This window comes from Leptonychotes weddellii, chromosome 6 (genome assembly GCF_054177405.1).
Source record: "Leptonychotes weddellii isolate Sample4059 chromosome 6, ASM5417740v2, whole genome shotgun sequence".
Taxonomy (NCBI): Eukaryota; Metazoa; Chordata; class Mammalia; order Carnivora; family Phocidae; genus Leptonychotes; species Leptonychotes weddellii.
Genome location: NC_138374.1, coordinates 57724962 through 57747364, shown reverse-complemented (window position 1 = coordinate 57747364; position 22403 = coordinate 57724962).

Below are 22403 nucleotides of genomic sequence, written 5' to 3'. Positions count from 1 at the left end.
GAGAGTTGTTGCTCTTCTTTTCTTCGATCTCCTGTTGAGTTTGTAGGTGTTCAGAATGGTTTGATCCCTATCCAGCTGAATTCCTGAGAGGAGACGAAATCCAGGTCTCCTACTCCTCCGCCATCTTGCTCCGCCCCCCCCAACAATCAAACTCTTAAGAGAGCAATATCTAGTTGTCTGAATGAAATGAGGGTTTGTTAGGTACAAGCAGATTTCGTCAAATGTCTGTTCCTATGAGGCCTGGATGTGCATAGAATTTTTATACAGATTTTTATGCACTTTACCATTTTCAAAATAGGGGATATTATTTTAGTATCACAGTTGAAGGAATTATAAGATTGGATTTTAAAAATTAAGTAATAAACAAATGCCAAGAAAAACAAATTCTTCTTTTTTTTAAGATTTTATTTATTTATTAGAGAGCACAAGCAGGCGGAGTGGCGGGCAGAGGCAGAGGGGGAAGCAGGTTCCCACAGAGCAGGGGGAGCCCGATGTGGGGCTCGATCCCAGGATCCTGGGATCATGACCTGAGCCAAAGGCAGACACTTAACCGACTGAGCCACCCAGGCGCGCAAAACAAATTATTCATAAAGCAACCCCTCCTTTGCATCTTTTGGTGCTGACGTTAGAGTTGATAGGTACAGTTTTCATGTTAACATGTGTTCATTGGCAGGTTTGGTCATGTGATCCCCAGTTAAAAATTCTGGAAACAGTGGAAACTGCACCTAGATATGTTTAGGTTTGGAATGTCCCCCCCCCCCAAAATAGGTGTAACTTTACTTGTTTTGCAGAGGAGGAAGAGACACTTCGAGAAGTCAGGAGGTTAGCCAAGGACATTAATTGTAGTTCAGCGATGGGATCAGGATTCACATCAATGGTAGTGCGATGATGGCCTCAAACCCAGATCTGGAACTAGCTTGTTTTGCTACCCTGCCTGGATTCTACAGACAAGCGGCTGTCTGAAGCCATTTGCCTCCTTGAGAGACCCCTTACTTTATTTAACAAAAGAAAGGTAAAAAAAAATCTTATTTTTACGATTGACTAACCAAAGTTCTTCTTTACACGGCTACTTGGTAGGTCAAATAACGCATTTCATTATTAGCTTCTCTTCTCTTAGAGTCCACGCCACTTAAGCAAGAGGAGCCAGCAAAGTGCTAGTGAAGTATGGAAGAAATTCTTCATCAAAATATTGAATTATGATTGCTAGGAAACCTGCCTGTCAGCATAATATTTTAAAATTCATCTAATTTGAGAAGTGTAGATAGGATATAATTATTCACCATCACCTCAGCCAAAAGGATGGCTCATATCCTTTTGAAACTTGAGTCCGAAAACCCGAAGTTTGAGCTATCAGGGCACATCATTGCTCTGCCTCGGAGATGTTCTTCCATTTCCATTTTTCCGAGCGTCACTCTCTTTCTCTGATCTCTGGTTTTCTTTCTTCTGCCCACGCTTGACAATGTGAAGGTCTGTGCACACCTGTCCAGCCAGAATAGCCCAGTTCCATCTCGGCAATGCTCAGGTCTACTGACGTGAATCATGGCTCTCCTGATCTGTCACCATATTGCCCATGTGGTCCTCAGTGTCTCTGGCCACAGTACAACTTTGCAAGGCATTCTCATGCTGGGATGCCAGATGCGGACTCCTGTTAAGGCACACTAGTCTCTCACCTCCACTTCTTTTAAGCTGTACCTGAACACAGAACTCTTTCTTCTTAGAATACCTAAATTTCATTAGTGTTCCTCTTTTCATTAAATATTTGCCCCTTGGAAGGTTAGCTCTTGATCTTCAAAGAAAATTTCTTAGACTTGGATGAAATAGACAATGCTTTTGTGTAATGAACAATTTAAATCAGACTTTAAAGGTCCTAAAGTTCTTTTTTTTTTTTTTTTTCCGAAGTTGTTCTTGACACAGAATTCAGCTCCCAACAAATGTTAGTTTGCTTATTTCCTACCAGATTCGGACACTGTGCTAGGGGTGTGTATGTGTGTTACTATTTTTTTAGTTTTTATTTAAGTTCCAGTTAGACAACATACAGTGTAATATTAATTTCAGGTGTACAATTTAGTGACTCAGCACTTCCGTACAACCCCGGTGCTCATCACAGCAAGTGCCCTCCTTAATCCCCATCACCTATTTCACCCAACCCCCTGCCCCCCTCCCCTCTGGCAGCCTTCAGTTTGTTCTCTGTAGTTAACAGTCTCTTTCCTGGTTTGCCTAGCTCTCTTTTTTCCCCTTTGTTCATTTCTTTTGTTTCTTAAATTCTACCTATGAGTGAAATCATCTGGTATTTGTCTTTCACTGACTGACTTATTTCGCTTAGCATGATATCCTCTAGCTCCATTCACGTCGTTGCAAATGGCAAGATTTCATTCTTTTTGATGGCTGAGTAATATTCCATTGTGTGTGTACACCACATCTTCTTTTTCCATTCATTAATTGATGGACATATGGGCTGTTTCCATAATTTGGCTATTGTAGATAATGCTGTTATAAATATTGGGGTGCATGTATCCCCTTGAATTAGTGTTTTTGTATTCTTTGGGTAAACACCTAGTAGTGTGATTGCTGGATCATAGGGTAGTTCTATTTTTAACTTTTTGTGTTGTTATGTATTTTTTTTAAGGATTTTATTCATTTATTTGTCATAGAGTGAGAGCACAAGCAGGGGGAGCAGCAGGCAGAGGAGAAGCAAAGCAGGGAGCCCGACGTGGGGCTCCATCCCAGGATCCTGGGATCATGACCCCAGCCAAAGGCAGACGCTTAACTGACTGAGCTACCCAGGCGTCCCAGTGTGTTGTTATTTTTTAAAAAACATGTTCAGAACTCAGATTGAATTCTGTAAGGATGTAGTGTTTACCTTACATATGTGTGTGTATGCATGTGTCTATGTTATATGTATAAATGGAACTTACCTTTATATATAGTAGGTTACTGAATAAGTGCTCTTCAGTGGGGCTGACTTGATTCTTCCTCACAAAATTGTTGGTGATAATCTTGAATAAGTGTAATTGAGCCAAGAGCCCCTGTGCTGGTCCAGTGCGTGTCCTCTTTAGAGGTGTGTTACTTCTCTAGAAACACAGATGATGGGCTGACCTTGGATTTGTTTCACGCTTCAGGGCTCATACAACTAACTGCTGAATGTTCTTAAATGTTTCTTACATATCTGACCAATTTGGTCGGAGTAGTGTATTTTTTGCATAAATATCTGCAGACTTGTACTTGATTTATAATAGTACGTACGCAGTAGGGTGCTGTCAAGAGGAAGTTACCCTGTGTAAGATGCTTCAAAGAGTGCCTGGCGTCTCCTCAGAGCCATGTGCGTGTTCGGACTCTGAAGGCAGACCTCCTCCATTTGGATTCCAGCTCTGCCACTGTCTTCTTGGCGGGTTCTGAGGCCTCAGTTTCCACATCTATAAAATGGAGACAACAAAGAACTTCCTCACGGGGTCTTGTGAGATTAAATGCAACAAGTATGCAAAATGCTTCAAATATTGCTCAGCACATAAAAATGTTAGCTATATTTTATCAGTTGTTCCGAAATGACTATTATCACCAAATGGTTTGCATTTATCTGTGGAGCCCACGTAGCACTGCCCTCCTTGCTCTCTGTCCTCCATGCTCACCTCTGGACCCTCCTATTGAAGGGACCCTTCCCTTCCTCAGGTTGGCTCCGGAGCATTTCCTCGGTCCACGTTCTCAGCCTTGCCTGGTCATGCCTATTTCAGGCTGTAGACCATCTCTTTGCCTTCAGTGCTTCCCTGCCAACGCCAGGGACTTCACTTTTTGGAATTTTCCTTGCTTCCTAAACCTATCTTTACACAGAAAAGTTTCCTTTTGCCCTAGGTATGGCAACATCAGATCAGCTCATAGACTTCCTTGTGTGACATGGGCCCCTGGACTCTGGCCTGGGGGCACCTCTGGACCCCTTGTTGGCTCTGATCAGAGATGGGGAAGGGGGGGCAGATGGATACTCTGCTTTGCAAAATGCTGGCTGCCGGCTTTGTTGGTGAACTGTGGAGATAACTTGAGTGGTCTCTGTCTTTTGTCTTCACCTTGCCTTTTTTTTTTTTTTTTTCTGCTCTGATTAGAATTCTTTGCAAGCTGTTGCTCTTAAAGAGGGGATGGTTTAAACCCTGTTTTGCAAGAAGACTTGTTGACTGGTTAGAGTCCAATCTGAAGGTGGCTCCCTCCTGGTACAGCATAAGAAACTTCCTGTGTGATGTTTCAGTACCCCCAGCACTGCTCTTAGGCAACCTGCTGTACAATATCATGTGAGTTACACTTTCAGGTGTCATCCCATTTAATTCTCGGAACAGCTAGTAATAACAAGTACTATTACTATTTAATAATAAATGGAGGGCCAGACTAGGAAGTCTGTGTGGTCCCCTCTGTATTCTAGCTGCTTGAGAGCACCAGTGTCTGGACTCTCTCCTTTCCAGGACCTCTTTTATATCAAATAGATAGTCACAATGCTCACCTTCAGCTTCTGGAAGAATGACCCTGGAATCAGCAGCTTGGGAAGAGGCCTCAAGCACAGTCATTTAAAAAGTTTCACTTATAGGGAGTTGCTAAAGCAAGTGGTATTAATATCTGTCTTGTTTTCACGGTTATAAGAGAGTCAGAAAATAAACAAGAGGTGTTTTTCTCTTTTCTACCTTCCAGAAAGCAAGCAAGCTTAGAGTCCCAGCAGTTGGACATTTATTGCCCTCAGGGGGAGCTTACCAGTTGTTTGATTTTAAAATCTAGACTCACGAAGGAGGGAATGGGTTGTTTGGAAGGGAGGTAGCCTCCCTGAACTGGAGGAAGGAGGTGTGGTTTGACCTTGGAGGGAGAGAGATGGATTTCTGCCCTCACCCCGAGATGACTGTACCTCAGATGGGCACAGCAGCATAAATGCCTCAAAAATCTATACACTAGGCTCCAGCCGTAGCAAAAGCTCCTGTGGCTGAGCTTGGCAAGAAAACACTTGCCTTCAGAGGGCTTGGGTGTATTTGTGTGTGTGTGTGTGTGTGTGTCTTGGCTAATGAGCATCTCAAATACAGTCACGATGGTTTGAAGACAAGAGGACTCTTTCTCCAATGTTGAGGGTTGGATACACTCTTTGGGACTATTAAATAATCCTCCAGAGAGAGGGAGGGCCTCTGCAAATATGTCTGAGATTCAGTTTATCAACACTCTGAAGAGTGGGGGGCTTAGTATTGATGTTGTTTAAGAATATAGGTGAGGTTTGGTGGGGTGAGGTCAGAGCCGATGACCAAGAAAGAATTCTTGAGACGTCTTTGGTGCAAAATGGTGGTTTTATTAAAGCACGGGGGACAAGACCCATGGGCGGAAAGAGCTGCTGCCTGGGGTCTGTGAGAGGTGGCTGATTATATACTTGGGAGTTGGTGGGAGGGAAAAAGGGAGGTTTTCAAAAGAACTTTCATATGCTAAAGAGGACCTATAAGATCCTGGAGGCTTTGCCATTGTCAAGTTAAGGTTGTTTTTCCCTCTAATAAGGCATTAACATTAAGACAGTTGGGAGCTTTTGGAGAAATGTCATGCATATCCCACCCAGGACTGGGGTGGGGGGGGGTTGCTGGGTGTCAGCTTGTGCTTTGTCCTCAGCTTGCCTTCTGCTCCCTCATCAGTACCAGAGCAAACTCGATTTAGAACAAATAAAGGTGACATTTCTTGCTTCTGAGTGTCAAACATATTGATACCCATTAGACATCTTTCTATAAAACTTGGCCACCACTGTATGACATATTCTGTACAGATCCAAACTTCATTCTGGAATTGAGGGCTAAAGGACTTGGAAATCAAAGAAGGATAGAAGATATTGTAAAGGAAAGTAAGGGGTAAAAAAGAGAGGGAGAAGAGGACACATGCAAGAAGGATAGGTAGGGGAGTAAGAGCAGACTGGCTGTGGACAGTGAGTTTTCAGTAGACCTTTGTCAGGTGAGTGTGTGTGGTATGTGCGTGGGAGTGACTAGAGGTATTTACGATGAGTGGGAGAAGAAATAGGAAAGACAATAAGCTTGGAACCATTTTCTAATTCTGGAAGTGGTTGAGAATTTCCACGGTTGCTCAGGGCCTGAGTTCACAGGCCATTTCTAGGTTGCTCATGATGCTCGTTTTTGATAAACATGACAGCTATGGACGCCCACTGGCCAATAGCACTGGGCTGCAGTCTCACTGAGGCCTCCAGCCTCTTGATGAATAAGAAGCAGGTGACATCTTGTTGAGATGATTGAGTAGATCTGCTCTGGGGTGCCTGCCTTGTACATTCTTCCTTCTCTTAGAACTGTTCCCAGTTACAGTGTTTGCTGAGAGGATGGGCCAGGGGCTTCATGGTGCAGTTGTTTCTTCTGCTTCCCATTCCAGGAGGAATGGGAAGCAGAAGATAACCCCAAAGATAACCCCAATTTGCCAGGGACAAACCGTATTTTCTGTTCTGAGAGTCTGTTGTCAAAGACGGTGGGTATTCATAGGGCGGTGCGTGCTTGAATGCACACATCACATAGCAGCAGGCCTGGGCCGGGGTGCGTTTTCAGTCATGTGCCTTCATTGGCAGAGAAAGCTTGCCCTCAGAGAGAAGCAGGTGAGGGAAGGCAGCGAGCAGAGAGAAGTAGGGAAGAGGCCAGTAGGCTTCAGAGAGAGACTGAGAAGCAGACCAGCTGCTTTGGTCACTGACAACTTCTTGAGCCTTCCCCACATTCTTCAGTTGTCCTCTTTTCTTTGAGCTGTTTTTTTTTTTACAGATTTTATTTATTTATTTGACAGAGACAGCGAGAGAGGGAACACGAGCAGGGGGAGTTGGAGAGGGAGAAGCAGGCTCCCCGCTGAGCAGGGAGCCTGATGGGGGGCTCGATCCCAGGACCCTGGGATCATGACCTGAGCCGAAGGCAAATGCCTAACAACTGAGCCACCCAGGCGCCCCTCTTTGAGCTGTTTTGAGTGGGCATCTGTTGCTTGTAATCTGAAATCTCTGATGAGGAAGAGAAGCTATTATTTAATGAGTTGGCTTCGTAAATAGGAGATTTACTGAAAATGGCTGGGTCTGCCTCAGATCTTTGCAGACACACAGAAATCACACTTGTGAGCAGACATTCTAATCCTGGGGAAAATAAGTGTTTACAAAGACATATTTTGGTGTTGGTCACGGTGCTACATGCTTTACAAATCTCCTTCATTGGGACACCTGGGTGGCTCAGTTGGTTAAGTGTCTGCTCAGGTCATGATCCCAGAGTCCTGGGATCGAGCCCCGCATCAGGCTTCCTGGTCAGTGGTGAGTCTGCTTCTCCCTCTGCCCCCCACCCTCATGCGCTCTCTCTCTCTGACAAATAAATAAATAAAATCTTTAAAAAAGACTCTTCCATTTAATCCTAACAAACCCTGCAAGATTTATAGTTTTCCCCGTTTTGCAGATGAAGACCCAGAGACAGAAAAACGAAGTAATCATTCACTTTACATGAAAGACCCAGGAATCAAAACCATGTTTTTTTTTTTTTCATTTTCCCATGCTCTCTCATTTGACTTTATTTAAACTGAAATATTGAAAATTTTCTCTCTTCATGGTATTGCTTTAAAATCTCACTCAATTTGCTTGTCTTGTTAAGTGAGTAGGGGCTATTTTTGAACTTAGAAATATTATTCATGATTCTCTGGGAACATAGGAAGAATTTTTATCTGTACTTCTAATCTGTGTCCCTCAGACTCTGAAGACTTCTGACACTATTGAGAAAGTATTGTTGAAACCAAGGAGAGTCAGAGGACGCTAAAGGAATCTGGGTGAATTCAAGAAAAATACAAAGTAATTATTCTGAAGAGCCCAGTAATTTTTACCAGTGGATCTTTAGCTGAGTAACTCTCAGGATTCACTTGGTTGGCCATGATTATATAATTTAAGAAATTACTGAAGAAGGTGAGACCATTACTTATGACACAAAATTTAGAGGGGGAAAACATCTTGGAATCTGCCCCGAGGACATTCTGAATGGATTCCAGGCATACCATACTGTTTGTTACTGATTGATGTTCTGTTTAGTTAAATCCTGCTGTTTTGCAGCTTCAACGCCATCCTATAACTTCATAGAAATTCCCAGAGGCAAAATTAGCATCTGTCCTGTATTCTCCATCACCTTAAAGAATTATTGTTGAAGACAGTTGAGAGAATGTTTTAGGAAATCATGAGCTGCTTAATCTGTCCATCAGTCAGAACTTTTTCTAAATCTTAAGACTATTTTAAGATATTTTAAAGGAAATTTCAGATGAATCTTAAACTGGTTTTGGGGTAAAATTACAGTACTTAAAATCGATGTTGAACATGCTCTTAATTTTTTTTTAAATATTTTATTTATTTATTTGATAGAGAGAGATAGTGACAGTGATAGCGAGGAAGAGCACAAGCAGGAGGAGAGGCAAAGGTAGAGGGAGAAGCAGGCCAGGACCCTGGGATCATGACCCGAACCGAAGGCAGATGCTTAACGACTGAGCCACCCAGGTCCCCCGAACATGCTCTTAATTTTGAAGGGTGCTAAATATCCGTGGATTTAGAAACCTATTTCCCAAGGAGAGAATACTGATTTGAGCTTCTTTGCTTTGATGTGAACTCTAATGCCTGGTTTCTGTGATTTTTGATCACTCAACAAGAATGGGGAGACCCACTCAATAAATATAGTTGTAAGTGACCCTATTAAGGCATGCTCATGAAATGTAGGCTTCGGTTCATTATAAATTGCCCCCCAGTTTTTCAGTCAGAATTCCCCCTGAGAGAGATCCACTTTCCCATCAGATTTTCATTAGGATCTCTTTGCCTAAAACTCTGTCTGTTACTCTCCTTTGGAATGTCTTGAGAATCAATCATTCCATTTTATTTGCCTGAATGTCATGCAAATATAAAAACACATGGCTGAAGGCTTGTGATCAGTTAACCATAAAAAGCACTCCTTATATTTGTTTTCGTATAGATGTGGGTTTCTGTTACTGAAGCAGAACACTTCAGTGGGAATGTGAGGACTACAAGTTGGCTTAGTTTTCAAAACTGCAGGCTCTGTCATAAAATGATTATTTTTCACAAATGTCTTCTACGGTCGGAATCACTCCCATGACATGCTGCAGTACTAACTTCTACAAGTTAATGCCATCTACGTGCAACCACAGACTGATAAGTAACTAGATGCACTAGTCTCTCCTTCCTCACATTTCTCCGACTTTTCTTCACAGGGATATAATTAAGCATATATGGGGACTCTGAAGAAGATTCTAACAACCACATGAAATATTTGAAAATTGCAGCTTGCTTTCCTTTTGCAAGATTCCTAACACCCTTTGGCTTCTGAGACTGAAGGTCCAACGTTTTATCTGTTTTCCTTTTCCTGCTTTTTATAACTTAAATCGGTTCAAGCATTTGCCAAGTATAATTCAGACTTTCTGGTTGCAGGCCAAGTTTTCACACGAAGCATAATTTGCAATGAATTCGTAACATTTAGTATTCATGGTAATGACACTGATCATTATGAAGAGATTTAATATTCATGAGGGTTACGCTGCTATTTTCTCAGGTGCCATGGTAATTTTTAATAATAATTCAGCATTTCTTCATGGGCAGTTGGCATAATTGAGCGTGATCCTGGAGTTTTGGTTATAGGATATTAGAGGAATGGAAGCAGGGCATTAATACAAATTTTAAAACTTGATCTTCCATGAGAGCGTTTGATCAGTATTATTCTGTGTTATTAAAACAAGCTGTCTCTGTTAAACAGCTCTAAAAAGTCAAGCAGATCTCTCTATTGAGCATGCATGCGGATGACTGGCATAGTTCACAGTTTAAAAGGACAGGAGAAACAAAAATATCTGCAAGTCCATTTTTCTGAGGAAAAAGTACTTTCAGTATTTGTGTCATCCTTGGCCTTTGTGTCCTTAAATTTGCTTTTTACCAGCGCATACACTTGAGAATTTTTTTTTTTTTTCCAGTACGCCATCTGTTTCTTTGCAATTGGGGATGGTTGAATAATTTCCTGAGGAATTGCTGACAAGATGTGGTCCAGGAACAGTAATCCAGCAGGACCAGATTTCTCATTAAAATTGCTAAGCTCAGCTGTGTTACAGCAAGCTCTTGATTTAAGGTGGTCACCCTGGGCTGGCGAAGGTCAGTGGCTAGCAGTGACCCGTTTTTTTTTCTATATATAGGACAGTGAAATCTGTGTATACACAGTATAAATGGTCCTACCTGTGGGACCATTTAGGTGGGAAAGTGTCACTTGTCCCAAAGGGATTTTTTTTTTTTTTTTTTGGTTACTTCAGTCATAGTGACCGCTCTTGTTTATCTTCACATCATACAGTCTTTTACCCTTGAGTTGACTGGGGGGTGGATGTCTCACATCACACCTGTTTTACCTCAGACTATTGCCCTTCTCCAGGACACAGATGGACTGGGGGGTGTATTTGCTTTTCTGGAACTTTCCAAGCTTCTTTTGGCAGAGGCTGACCCTTTTGCCCAGTGGCTCTGGAAGATGGAGGAGGCATCTGGAATCAGCCAGAGTCCCAGGCAGGGTAGCATGAGGTTTGGATTTCACTTGTGTCACCTCAAGCACCTTTATCTTTGCTTTATAGAGCAAAGATAAAAATTAATGCCTCAATGTCCACCACAACCCTGTGACTCCAGTATTATTATTGTTCTCATTTTACAGATGAGGAAACTGAGTTGCAGAGCATTTAATCACTTACCTCAAATCACACAGCTGCTAAGTAATGGCCCCGGCATTTGCACTCTATTGCTGGTCTTTTTTTTTTTTTACCACCTACAAAGCATACTGTGTCCTAAAATCCTGTATGCCTAGGGTAGTTCATCCCAAAATGTAGTCAACCCATCACCAAGATCAGATGCAGCAGGACTGTTAAAAATGAAATTCCTGCTCCCCGCACCTCAGACTTATTGAATCAGAATCTCTGGGTTGGTGGGTGCCTGGAGTTTTTAACAAGCTCCCTTGGTAATTCTGATGCATACTAAAATAGGAGAACCACCGTCCTACAGCATAATAAATGCTATTCAGTTAATTGGTTCATTAAATATTGAACAGTTAAAGTCATTATAAAGCTAAGAGTAAAGTTGGGTGAAATTAAAAGTAAAAATCTAAAGCTACGCTTGAGTTGGGGGTGGGTATGAGGCCTAACAGAAAGAAACTAAGGCAGGGACCCTCTTATACGGAGTAAATCACAGCAAGGTTATGGTATTAAATTTTGGTACAGTAGCAATCCATGATGGTCTTAAATGGAATGAGTCCCATCTGACTCCCTGGTTCCACATTTCGGCTGACCCAGGTGAAGGTGGGCCAAAACATTCTATCTGCCCTTTTGCTGCAGCCTCTCAACCTCTCTGGAAAAGCCAGGAGACACAGCAGCTCTACATTTGTATGTGTAGTGTTCTAAATACAAGGGCTTGAAATAAGGAGGCCCTTGTTTCAATTAAATATTCAGCATGTTGTATTTCTGCTCACTTTGTCTGTAAAAATTTGACTGAATTGGGGATGAGGCCTCTTAAGTTATCCCATACATTTGATTTCCAATTAGTCACCTTTGAATTGAAAAGGGGGCTGTTTAGTTTGTAAATTGCATAATATCCTGGATTAAAGTTGGTAAGATTTGCAAAGGAAAACTCCCGTTAACTTCATCAGGCCCTAATAACAGAAGCAGAGGAGTGTTTATTATGAGGGTACAGAGGTTTCTCAAGGAGCCCAAAGGCAGAAGAGCTGACAGGCCTTAGGACACAATTAGAAGCATGAACCTTAGTCCCTGGAACTTTCTCCCTGCCTCCAGGTTTTGCTGTATCCCTCTGCATCACTCTTCTAGAGCTGAGGCTACGTCATCTGACAGTCCCTCCTTAGATAGCCACCTTATATTGCCTCTATTCAGGAGAACTCAGACTGTTTCTTAGATCCCACTCTCTCAACAGTCTGATTAGCTGAGCTTAGGGCAAGTCCCCTTGCCATGGCAGGGGTAGAGGGATGGTGGATGTGGAGGAGGGAGGGTCAGGCATCCAGTAGGAGAGGAGGAGCTTCCAACTTCCTAGTGAAGAAGACCTGGGAAGACCTTCCAAAGGTTAACTCTTCAAGAAATGAACAGAAAGCACTTTGTCAATGCCTCAAATCTTGCTTTCTCTTGGGGTGGAAGAGGTGTTGAGGGACAGTGATGGGGCAAGGAGTACAGGAAACAAAAGTTTGCAGAGAAAAATCAGAATTTAATGTGTTCTCCAAAATTTGGTAGCAGTTTTTCTCCCCCAATTAAGGTATCCTCTCCTCAGATTAAACCATTCTGGATAAAAAACAAAGGAAACAGAACCCATGGTTAGTGGTGAGGGATATGGATTTATATGTAAGGCATCCTGCAATTAAGTCTTAATGACACAATATTGTGTGTATAACTTTTTATGCATGACTTAATGTCATCACCTTGAAATAATATTCATCAAGAATATGGAAAGAATAGTAATGTTTTCAATTTGACATTGAACGAGGCCATGAAAGTCCATGCCATCTGAAGTCCAGTCCATCTATAATGACATTTGGACGAGGGTCCTTTATGGAATATTCGTTTAACAGAGAAGAGATATTTGATGGCAATTTCTCTCAGACATTTCTATAAATTTTAGTGGTCACTTCTCTTTATAGAGCAAAGATAAAAATTAATGCCGTACCATTCTGACAAGCCCAGCTGCTGGTCTCCAATACTGGGACTTCTCTGGTATCTATCCCTCAGCTGGAGGGAAAGAAATAGTTTTGATGTTTTCATTCAATACATATTTATTGCATCTGTCGCAGGTTAAGAACTGGTGACCTCTGGGCTGGACTTGTCCTGCAAGTGTGTGTACATATGTGTATGTGCGTGTGTGTGTATGTGTGTGTGTGGATGTAGGAGTATATTTGTATCTATATAGAGAGGATTGAGAAATGTTTAGTTAGTTGCCAACATGTCAAAGTTAGGAGAGTTTACATAAAAGCCCAGATTTCCAGTTTTACTTGAAAAGTGAGGAGATGTGCCAGCACTCAGTTTCCATATCTAGGAGTTAATACTCGCTAGAATTCTAGAGAGGAGGACTGCGTTCCCCACTTTGTCACGATTCTCACCCCGCCCTATCATTTACACATGGCTAATTTTACCCATTTGTATTTGCCATGCTGGTTCCTGGGAGCATTTGCATTTTCAACCCTGTATATATTTCTATCACATTAGGTTAGTTTGTACTAGATAGTCTCCTGAACCTTAAAACAAACAAATAAACAAGCAAACAAACAGTTAATCTTCACATTAAACTCTTGGTTATTTTACCAGCAAAAGTAGATTTATTTGGGAATAGCAGAAAATTGCAATATGGGTCAAGCATCTACAGCAAAACCACAGGCACATCCAGAGAACAAAGGAGAGGAATGCTCTTTTACACAGGAGAGAGGGAGGGTGCGAAGGCTCTTATAAACTGAAAGTCCACTGGAATGAACAGGGAGTTCAAAGTGTCGTGGCTTCTCATTGGCTGAGTTGTGACGGACTTGTTAACCAGCAGGCTATTGCCAGAGGAGGAGAAAAACCTTTCTTCCCCTTGTGGGGGTTGTAAAATATCTAATGTAGTATACATGCCTGGACCAGCAAATTGCTCAGACTTCTGTAATTTGACAGGGGTGTCAGCTTAAAATGGACCATTTTATAGATCCCTCAAGTAACTTGCTAAACTCCCCCTGGGTCCCAGACGAATTTCAGTCCTACCTCTTCAGTAAAGTGTTTCTTATTTCTACTAACACAGACTGAACTCACCTTGCTACACTTTTGTTACACTCCTTATTTTATCAGTACTTCCCAAACTGTTATAGAATGAATTATGTCCTCCCCAAGAGTCCTGTGGTGATGCAACTTTGAATATGGTTACATTTTGAGAGAGAGCTTTCAGAGGTAAGTACTGTTAGATGAAGTCATAAAGGTGGTGCTCTAATCCGATAGGATTTGTGGCCTCATAAGAAGAGGAAGAGGTCCCCCTTCTCTCTCTCTCTCTTCCTGATAAGTGAGGACACAGTGAGAAGGCAGCCATCTGCAAGCCAGGAGGACAGTCCTTACCAGAAACAGACCATTGCTGGCCCCTTGATATCAGTCTTCTAGCTTCCAGAATTGTGAGAAAATAAACTCCTGTTGGTGAAATCACCCAGTCTGTGCTATTTGGTTATGGCAGCCCAAGCCAAGACACAAACCATGTTCTGAAAACCCCTGGATATTAATAGGTATTCCAGTAGGGGGAAGAGTGGATGGTCAATTAATTTTAGGGCGTACTAAATTAAGTTAAATAGGGTTCTTTATCACATGACTTCTCAGAGCCTTTAATTGTTAGTGTGCATTATGAATCTCCAAAGGGAGGTATTTTATGCAAGATTTTCTAGACTTATTTAACTGTGGAACAGTTTTCTCAAGAAATACATTTTAATATCTTAAGCAAAACTAATGTTTTATATGGTACAATTTAGAAAAATGCATGTCTATTAATCTGACAATTATTTTAAAATTGCTTTATGATAGCTCTTATCCAGTTGGATTGTGTAATTTACCATTCATTCATTCATTCATTTATTTAAATTTTCAGTCTACAAAAATCGAATCAGAACCTACTGAGTATCATGCAACAAACAAGCCCCAACTTGCAATGGCTTTACTACAAGAGATATTTTACTTATTACTTGTGTTACATGAGGGCTGCAGTTTGCCTGTGGCTCGGCTGGGCTTGTCTGAGTTTGGCTGGGTTTGGTTTAGTTTGAGTTGTTTCAGTTTGACTCGGGTCCATCTGTTTCTCATTCTTGGACCCAAGCCAAAGGAAGAGCCTCTATATGGGGTATATTGTTCTCAAGGTAGGGGCTTAAGGTTAAGGGTGCAAGCAGTGCTTCCTAAAGTCTCTTTTTAGAACTGGCACACTGTCTCTTCTGCCCACATTCCATTGGCCAAAGCCAGTCACATAGCCAAGCTGAAAGAAGAGTTGCGTATATTTTGCATATTCTACTTGGTGGCACTGCAGAATCACATGGTGAAGGGTATGGACAGATAATCTCTGGATAGGGAAAGAGTGAAAAATTGGAGCACTAATCTAATTTATCATACTTTGCAGTTTTCAGACCTTTTCAGAATTAAGCCTTAACCTTAAATCATAACTCTGACACTGGTAGACAACTCTTGACACATTTATTGGGAAGCAGCAATAATTCTTATTGGTCTGGAAAAGTGGGTGTAAGCTGTGTGTGACATAGAGGGTTATGTTGTAGAGATAAATTGTCTCCCATCCCAGATTATAGTGGGTAGGCAAAGTTTTGTGGCAGGATGGCACTCTCCATCCCTTTATGACCTTGGTTTCTCCCCATTCTTACACTGGTGTGAAGGGTTGTTTAAGCATAACAACCCATGAAGGTCATGCCATGACATGTTCTCCATATTAGTGAGAGAGGACTTGGGTTATCTTATCCAATCTAAAGAATGTAAACATGCCCAGCCTCACCTTACCAGGAAGAGTGGGACAGGAACTCTCTCTCTGGCCTTGGACAGAAGGACAGCCACAGACTGAACCAGGACTTTAAAGCTGAGAGGTTGCAAAGGAAAGAAAGAGACCAAGGAGCAGAGACTTCTGGATATCCATGTGACATGGACATAATAAGAACAGAAAATAAATGTTTTGCATCGTCATATGGATTCTGAATTTGTTACAATCAGCCAGGGATAGGATGGTTTCTTTGGTGCTGCATACCCTTCAAGATATCATGCTTCAAAATGTCACAGTTATACTATCTAGATTCTTGACCTTGGGCTCCAGGGGTGAAAAAGGACGCAAAGGGGGAGGGACCGAGGAGCTCCGTTTCCGAGTATGCAAGGTGGTGGAAGTTGGCAGGTCAGTCTGGACCAGTGGTTAGGAATGTCTGGAACAGGCAGCCTCCTAGGAAGGGGCTGCTTGGCTTCCAGATTCTTAGCCTTTTGTTGCTGATCCATTCCAGACTCCTCCACACATTCCCACTGAGACTGGACGAAGTGAGGTTTAATGCAGCCTTTTGTGTCTTAGTGTTTTCTATTGCCTGGGTCACTGGGGACTCTTTACCATTGTTAGTTAAAAGCTTGATAACTGTGTGTTCTGTTACGATATAATTAAATATTTGATTAATTGCTTCAGCCTTATTCCATAGAGTATGCAGTTTTCCTGAATCAAAGAGTTTGTCTCAGCACGGTGTCAAAAAACATGAAGATTTAAGGCTCATCCAAGCATCAACTCAGAGCTAATGTAGGCGCCCTGACTCTTGAGGCTGCTGAATGGTAGGATTAAACAAACATTTTAAAAAGGGGCGGCGGGGGTAGGGGGGGTGGGGGGAGGGCTGCTGATGCTACTGAACAGGAGTGATAATAAAATATGTTAAATATAGAAGAATTCCAGGCTTACATTTTTATATCTGTAACATGTGCTCTGGCTTCTGTTTTTGGTCTTCCCTATTAATGGAAGAAAATGAGGTTTAATCCAAGAGAGGTGAAGGTGTTGAATAAACCCAGATATAGGGAAAGTCTTTCCTCAGTCACCAAACACTTATTAATCACTTTTTGTGTACCAGGCACATAAAGGAGTAAGATCGCTCTCAAGGTGCTCATGTTCTGCTAGGGGATAGAGACCTTGGTAAAGCACATTCCAGTGTAGATAAATGCTAATAAATGCAAAAATAGGGAGCACATGTTTGGTGTGGTGGGGCAAGACAAGAATGGGGAAGGAAGGAGGTCAGAAAAAAAATATGAAAATAATTGAGTTTTTTAAGAGTCTCAAAAACATCTGAATGAATGGGTTGAGAAGGAGAGGCATATGGATAACTTTAAATGCACATCATTGTTACTGCCTGTAGCATTAGGGCCGAGGGGAAGGCGCCACCTGAAGGTCAGAACACCTGGGTAGGAGTAACTGTTCTGCTGCCGTTCCTGCTCTTTGTGATTTTCAGGGTCTTCACCTCTAAAACTATGGCAGGGATGGCTACCTGAATATCCCCAACCCATGCTTTCTTCCATAGTGTGGATTTGCTGCTGGGAAGCTGATGCCCAACCAAGGACTACCTTTCCCTCTTCCTTGGCTTTCTAGCCAAAGCCATGTGACTAGCCAGTGGATTATGAATGGAATTGACGTGTGTGTCACTTCTGAAAAGGGCCATCTGGTGTACTTTACCATGTTCTTCCCCTTTGCTGTGTTGGTGTTGATGACAGTGACATCACAAGGGCATCTCTGAAGGCTGCCCGGTTCGCATTAGATTCAACATTCGCAAAAAATAAACTTTGATTGTTTTGAATCACTGAGCTTTTGGGGTTGTGAATTGCAGCAATTAGCCTACCATGAATAGTACAAAAATGCAAACAATATCTACTCTACCTTCCACATGGTTATGGAGTCTCAAACATGATTAGATGTGAAAGGCATTGTAAATTTTTAAGTACTAGAAAAATATTAGTGTTTGTTATTGGAAAGAAAATAAAAATCTACCTATTGAAAATTAGGTAGTGAATTTTATAAGAAATGCAATTAACTCAGTTTAGAGCATGTTTTAAAAGATTACTATTGTAGTGTTACATGCAGTAGGACAACATATTTAAATCTCAACTGAAGGCTTTTTGGTTTGAGTGATACCCAAAGCTACAAAATAGCGATTTAATGAAATACTCTGAACATAAACTTGAGGTTCATCATTATGACATCTGATCAGTATTCTTTTGTTTTCTTTTTAACAAAATATGAATTGACTATCTCAATGGAGATACAACTTGAGTTGGCAGTAATTAAGAGCAGAAAAGGAATGGGTGGGAGGATTTATAGGGAAAAAAATGATCAATTGGTCAGAAGTATTTCAGGTGCAAGTGATAGAAATTTAACCTGAAGTAGCTGGAGCCAAAGGGGGACATTATTGATAGAATAGAACTCTGTAAGAATGGCAGGAGCCTCAGTGAGAGACGAAAATGTCCTTAGGTTCTTTCTGCTGCCCTACTTCTGTTTTTCTCCGCATACTGCTACATATTCCTATTGGGCACTGCTTTTTCTCTTCACGGCTGCTAACATCTCCCTGGTTCCCTTCCTAAACTGTCAGCCACCGAGGCAGACACTACCGACAAACTGTTTTCTTCCAAGTCCTAACATTCCAGGGAAGGGATTTACTGGGTTTTTGTGCCCAGGGATTTGAGTTTTGTGCCCACGCCTCGAGGGCGTGAAGTCACTAACACAGTAGCTTTTGGGTTAGTCAAGTGCATAATGCAAGAATTTACTAGAAGGGAATCCTAGATGCAAATTTGGCAGCTAAGAGAATTTTTAATGCACAGTTGTTGATTAAAACAATTACTGTTAAGATATAACTCTAGACTCTGTAGGAAATGTACAAATGAGCAGACATATCTACTGTCTAATCCATTTATCGAATGTGGAGATAAGACTCTCTGGTTTTTAAAAAACTTCTATTTTTATTAGTGTTAGTGTGGAAAGAACCCAGATGTCCATCGACAGATGAATGGATAAAGAAGATATTAATATGGAATATTAATACTCAGTCATCAAAAAGAATGAAATCCTGCCACTTGCAACAACATGGATGGAACTAGAGGGTATTATGCTAAGTGAAATAAGTCAGTCAGAGGGCACCTGGGTGGCTCAGTCGTTAAGCGTCTGCCTTCGGCTCAGGTCATGATCCCAGGGTCCTGGGATCGAGCCCCACATTGGGCTCCCTGCTCCGCAGGAAGCCTGCTTCTCCCTCTCCCATTCCCCCTGCTTGTATTCCCTCTCTCGCTGTGTCTCTCTCTGTCAAATAAATAAATAAAATCTTTAAAAAAAAAAAGAAAGAAAGAAGTCAGTCAGAGAAAGGCAAATATATGATTTCACTCATATGTGGAATTTAAGAAACAAAACAGGTGAACATAGGGGAAAGGAAGGAAAAATAAAATAAGATGAAAATTGAGAGGGAGGCAAACCATAAGAGACACTCAACTCTAGAAAATAAACTGAGGGTTGCTGGAGGGGAGGTGGGTGGAAGGATGGGGTAACTAGGTGATGGGCATTAAGGAAGGCACTTGATGTAATGAGCACTGGTTTTTTTTTTTTTTTAAGATTTTATTTATTTATTTGACAGACATAGTGAGAGAGGGAACACAAGTAGGGGGACTGGGAGAGGGAAAAGCAGGCTCCCCACTGAGCAGGGAGCCCGATGCGGGGCTCGATCCCAGAACCCTGGGATCATGACCTGAGCTGAAGGCAGACGCTTAACGACTGGGCCACCCAGGCGCCCCAGTACTGGGTGTTATATGCAACTGATGAATCACTAAATTCTACCCCTGAAACCAATAAAAAAACCCCTTATTTTTAATGTGACTGGAGTCATGAAAGGCAGATTTTTATTGGCCTTTCCTTAACATACATGATTTCTCTTACGATTGAAAAGTCTTGAGTCTTGGACAGTATACGAACTTGTGCCTTGTATGTTTTGGGAAACTCACCAGCTTTAAGATTCTAAAAAAGTTTCCCAGTTTAGTAACCTCATATTATTAATTTCAGGCACACTTTGTAAAAATCTGTATTTGAGGTTTCTGTTTTTTTTCTTTTTTTTATCTCCACTGCTGAGATCACAAAAAGGGAACCCATGTCATGGTGACAGAAACTTACCATAAAAGATATTGTTTGACTTCGATCATCTGCACCAGGATGTTGATGTAGATTTAACTGAATTTTCCTAGAAGGACATGGAAGTTCACACCTGCTTGGTCAGAATTTGTGTACATTTGCCTGTGTTCCGAGACATCTGTTTAAGGAATCATTAGTTTTGTCCTTTGTTGTCTCACTCTCATTCATCATTACTCCCATCAGAGTGCAAGGCCACCTAGACCTGGGGTGAGGTGGAGAGGGATTGTATTTAAGAAGGGAAAGACTCCAAGGGAATTGCTTTCAAGGAACACTGAAGAGAGCGTCTCAGGTGATGCCCGTGGGTAGCTATGGAGTCAATCTGTTTAAAGCATAAACACAGACGATGCTTTGAAACTCTTCTCAAGGATTCTTTCCATGAATTGGCAATGATAGTGAATTGCAGGCTGATCTCTTAATCATTCCAAATTGGAGCACTACTTTTTTTTCCCACCAAACTTACTGATGGAAAGGAAATGTAGGATGTAAGACAGGGACCTACTGGACTCCTCTTCCCTCTCTGCACACCCAACCTTCACACTTTAAGGCTTCCCCCATATGTAAATGGATGTGATCTGAGAGTCATCAAAGAGGCTTCCTGTTCTCAATATGTCCTCTGCTGGCTGCACCCAAAACCTTCGCCATTGAACTCACTCAAGTTCAATATCACTGTCCAGTTAAGAGTCTTCAGTTCAGCCTTGGAGTTCAGAGGGGTTGAGTAAATCTGGAGGAGCACATAAATTGAGTCCAATACAGCATATTTAAAATTTGTGCTGTCCTACAAAAGGTAATGTATGTCCTATAAAAATCTTCTAGAGAAATGGAATAATACTATGCTTACCTGTTTGTATTTTTTATTATAAAATATTAGAATTGAGAGTTATTTTACTACTTTAATAACTCTTATTGTTGAATATTTTTACTCATATAAATTATGTTGTAATAAACTTCTTTTTTTTTTAAGATTTTATTTATTTATTTGACAGAGAGAGAGACACGGAGAGAGAGGGAACACAAGCAGGGGGAGAGGGAGAGGGAGAAGCAGGCTTCCCGCTGAGCAGGGAGCCCGATGCGGGGCTCGATCCCAGGACCCTGGGATCATGACCTGAGCTGAAGGCAGACACCCAACGACTGAGCCACCCAGGTGTCCCCTGTAATAAACTTCTTTATAGCTAAATCTTCGTTAACCTTTGTGATAATTGACTAATGATTCTTTCTTAGAAGTGTAACTACTGGGCCAAAGGACAGGTCCTAATTTTTTTTTATACATGCTGCCCAGTTACCCCCCAGAAAGATTGTACAAGTGTACACTCCTAAATTGCCCTCCAGAAGTGCAAGGAGCCTAATTATCAGCATATTTTTTGAAAAACTCAATATTAAACTTTTAAAAATATATTGACCATTTTACAGCTGGAAGTTTCTGTGACATTTTTGTTTAATTTGTATTTTTATTACTAATGAAGTTAAATATGTTCATGTTTATTAAACATTTATTTTTATTTATTTGTGAATTGTGTATATATCCTTTGCTCATTTTAATCTCAGGTGATTGCATTTTTTTCTTACTGATTTGTAAAGACTATATATCTATTAAGGATAATAGCTTTCTATATTATATACTGAAAATATTGTATTTTTCCTCAGTTTGAAAATACCTTTTACATTTTTATAGAATTCATTTTTACATAAAAATTTATAAATTTATACTTTTTATATGGTCAGAACTATTCCTCTTTTCTGTCTTTCTTGGTGTTATGCTAAAAAAGTTTTTTTTTTTTTTTAAGTCGGCTCCATGCCCAGCATTGGAGCCCAATACCAGAACTCATGACCCCGAGATCAAGACCTGAGCTGAGGTCAAGAGCCAGACGCATAACCGACTGAACCACCGAGGTGCCCCATGCTAAAAAAGATTTTTAAGCTGCCAAATTTATGTATGTATGTGTATATATATTTTTTCCGAGTACATTTATAGTTACAATTTATTATAAATTTTAGAGATATTTTATTTTCTTCTGCCTTTCATTGTTATTGTTGAGAAATTAGCTGTAAATCATATTAGGATTTCTTGGAAGGGAATATACATTTTCTCTGGCTTCTTTGAAGATTTTCTTGTTGTCCTTAGGTTCTAGTAATTTTACTATGATATGTTCAGAGGTTGTATTATTACCTGTTTTTGTATTTATTCTTCTTGTGAATCTTTGTCTTAATATTTTTGATGGTGGGAACAACTGATAAGGCAACCACAGCCTGATTCTCTTCCAGTCAAGCTTTTACTATGTGCAATAATGTGGGATAATCCTTCTGGGCCTATCTTGGGGCTAGATGAGACCATAGGACTTTTTTTAAAAAAAATTTTTATTGTTATGTTAATCACCATACATTACATCATTAGTTTTTGATGTAGTGTTCCATGATTCATTGTTTGTGCATAACACCCAGTGCTCCATGCAGAACGTGCCCTCTTTAATACCCATCACCAGGCTAACCCATCCTCCCACCCTCCTCCCCTCTAGAACCCTCAGTTTGTTTTTCAGAGTCCATCGTCTCTCATGGTTCGTCTCCCCCTCCGATTTCCCCCGCTTCATTCTTCCCCTCCTGCTATCTTCTTCTTCTTCTTTTTTTTTTTCTTAACATATATTGCATTATTTGTTTCAGAGGTACAGATCTGTGATTCAACAGTCTTGCACAATTCACAGCGCTCACCATAGCACACACCCTCCTCAGTGTC